Raw genomic sequence first — 3,775 nt, forward strand, 5'->3', positions numbered from 1 at the left:
CACGCCGCGGGGGCAAATAACCGGCGCCGCGGGCCCGCCCCGGCCCCGCCGCCTGCAGCGGGGAGGGGCCGGGGGGCGGGGCGAGCCGGGGGCGGCGGGGGGCGCGCGGCACAGGTAGCGACGGCGGCCGTCAGCCGGGGGACGGTGTCAAGGAGGGGCGGTGCTCGGGCGGGCAGCGCCCCCTCCCCCCGCGCCCCCTCCCCGAGCCCCGGTGCCCAGGTGCGGCCCGTGCCCCCCGCAGGCCGCCAGCCGCCGCCCAGCCGCGGAGGCGGGGGTGGCCCGGGCTTTCCCTCCGCGGGCTGAGCTCTGCTGCGCTTCGCTCCGTGCCCTGACCGGGACGGAGGGAAGATCTTAGCCGGGGTTTGGCTACCTGTGCGGTTGGGTGTGTGTGGTTCCGGTGACAGACAATCGCTGCATACAGCTCTGGGTAGGCATCTGTTTAGCTGGATAGATACCTAACTAGTTTTAGCTACCAGAGCTGTCCTTAAGTAAGCTGCAGCCGATTCTGGATGTGCACCGCTCATTTTCCATCATGTTTTTCTCGACTGTTGCTTAGAAGCAGGCTCATGCGCAAACTACTGGCAGAAAACTGAACAAAGACAAAACGGTCTTAGCTTTCAGCTAGAGTTATTTTAGCTTGTGCGTATAAAAATAAACTGCATTGGATAAGTGACTTTAGAACCACCTCCTTTAACCCGCCTTAAGCAAACCGTTGCTTTGAGGAGCACAGTCTTGAACATACATTTAAGAATGCTCTATCAGTGGGGTAATTCATGACCAGGTACACCCCACTGCTGCAGAGTTCACCTCTACAGACATTTTTAGGGCTGGTCAAAAACTCCTGTCAAAGTAATTTTTTAACTGAATACTGGATTTTCAATGAAAACTAATTTCTGTGCAGAAATTAGATTTTTTTCCCAGTCAGGAACTTTCTCCATAAAAAAAAAATAAATCCTAAAAGAACGAATGTATGTCTGAAACTGAATATTTTAATCAACACCTGAGTCATAAGTGTTTTGGGTGGGGGAGTTAGGGGTTAATAGTTTGGGTTGTTGCCATACCCATTCTGTGTGGTAGAAACCAACCATCCAGCTGGATACTTCCACAAATCAGGGACACTTCTCGCTGCCCTAAGTGTTGCATCGCTGCACAGGCAATATAAACAGGGGACACAGCTTACAGGGACAAGAACGGGAACAATAAGTGTTGTGACTTACCACACATAATTTCAGAATCTATTCCGGTGTTTGGTGCATTGCCACTATGTCAAACGTATGATGACTTACGGCCCACTCACCCCTTTGCCCTCTTTGTATTTTCTCCTTATGCAATTAAAAAGAAATGGGTTTAACTGTTAGTATTCTAGGCACATAATAGCATCTGAAAGTCAAGCCTGTGTTTCTTCCAGTTCATACATCAACAACTGATTTTGTAGGCTGTATTTTGTTCTTAGTTACTTGCAACTACAAGTTTTGCCAGCTGTCCTGATTTTGTTGTGATTTTTAATATTGGTTATTCTAAAAATTTTAGCTTCTGTGACAGGAGATCTCAGCTTCCATTAGACTGCAGGTTTCAAATCTGTGAAAAAAAATATTTGCTGGTATGACCTCAGGTTTATGAGAACTAAAGCAATGCTAGATGGAAAAGGGTAGTTTAACTTCAAAATAATGTAATAAAGGAAAACCATACTTCGCTGTAGACTCAAAACAACACTAGAATTTCTGAAATGGTCTGCAGCAGACAAGAAAACATCCTGGGCTGACAAGAGGGTTTTTTATATATGTTTGGCAGCACTGAACCCTACAGTGAAGTAGCTCGCTTGGTCAATGTCTTGACCCACTCTCTTTCCCCTCCTCCCCCAGGATATCCAGTTAAAAATCTTACCCTCACATGCAGTTTAGTATATATTCCTCTATTTGCTGGCTTAGGATACCCAAACAATGCTTTTCAGCTCACTAAAATTTTTATGCTCAACAGCTAATTAGTGTTTATCCTGTAGCTACATTATAGAAACTGCAGTCATTAAAACCAGTTGTGAAGGCTGACATACAAAAGTAGTGCTGATTGACATGCAGAGTATGATTATCTTTCATTTGGTTGTGAGAGACTGAAATAGTGGACCAGATTTCAAAAGTTTATGTCATCACCACTTGAAGCTTTCCACTATTCTAGAGAAGAAAAAAAAAAAAATCACTATTTCCCCTTTTTCTCTTTTGATTAAATGAGAACAATAAGGAAACTACCTGCCTAACAGCAAAAAGTAAATCCTTCAACAGGAAATTGCTTTCTTCTTTTTTTCATGACATCATGGGTAGAAATGGTCTTGCCTGATGTAGGATGTAGTAATCCGCAAAGAACAAGAAAATGCTGTATCCTGGTAACTAGCTGTTGGTTAAGTATTGGTCAGTTTAGCCAGGACAAGGACTGCAACAATTACTAGTCGGCTGGACTGGAGAAAACATACAATTCTGCTCCTGCAACAGAAAGCCTTTCCAGCAAGGATAGGAGAGCAATGGAGTAGTAAGAGACTTTAAAATATCAGGAGAAACTGGACTACCAAGAGGCTCTGATTTATATAAAACTGAAGAATTTTCACCCATCTTGGTTTCATTGCAGTGCACAGTTTTGCAGATCTTACCACACAGCACACTCTATGATCTTCCTTACAGTTCCCATTCTAAAAAATGTTACACCCTAAAAAATTCACTCAGAGTAACCCAGGGTCTTTGTGGTTTTGTATCACAATGACTTCTGACTGTCTTTTATTTTTTTTTTCTTCTAAATTACCAAATACCTTTATGGGGGAATATCTGTTGGGGGAAAAAACCCACAGCCTTTTAAAAGAACTGACAAAATCCCTGTTGGGTCTCCAGAAACAGTCTGCATATCAAGCTGTTTTGTTCCTTCCTTTCACAGTTATAATTTGCAAAAGACTCCATTGACCAATTTCTGCTCTCAGTTACAGCATTTAATTGTCAAGTGTTAGCAAATCATGGCTCTGGTTTCAAAAGAGTTGATCGTGAAAAATCTAGATTTAAAATAAACAGGTGCAGGGTATTTTTGATGTGTGTATTTTTAATATGTTAAATTTTTAAAATGTTAGCGTGCATTTGGGTCATGATTTCAAGAATTTTTCAGAATCTCCCTTAAAAAAAGTGAAAGCTACTATTTGCCTCTAATAACTTTTTTTCCCAAGGCTTTGGCTTGAAGAATAAACAGCAAATATTGGAGGCCTTGATATGGAATAGCAGCAGCTGACAGCATTACAGTCACATCTGTCCAAACGTATTATCTCTGCATTTTGAGACCTGTGATTCTATTGTCTTCAAATGCTGACCTGGTTCTCCCAAAGCTTGTTCTATCCTGCAAGTATAAAAACATAAAAAGTTGTTAAAGGAATAAGACTACTGAGAAAGCATAAAGTTTTGTCGTAAGATCCCTAAAGTTGTTCCTACCACGCAATTACTTAGCATGTTCTTCATGATTTTGGCCACCCACTGCTCCCAAACTGCCCTCGATGTTCCAAACTTCCACATAGCTCCAGTCATCTCCCTCCCAGCTGTCTTCAAAATCTCCATTGCTTCCCTGCTTTGCTGTACGGCTTCGAATTTCTGCAGTAGTTTCTAATGTGACCTCTGGATATTTTCTGAATACTAAATATTTCAGCTGCTGCTTCTCTTTCAGATCCACAGCTCTATGATACACTATTTGGCTGCTATTGAAAACTCTTTGATTACTTAGTTTTACTTTTCTTCGTCAGCAGATACAGCTCCTA

The sequence above is a fragment of the Falco naumanni genome, chromosome 2, assembly GCF_017639655.2.
Source record: "Falco naumanni isolate bFalNau1 chromosome 2, bFalNau1.pat, whole genome shotgun sequence".
Lineage (NCBI taxonomy): Eukaryota > Metazoa > Chordata > Aves > Falconiformes > Falconidae > Falco > Falco naumanni.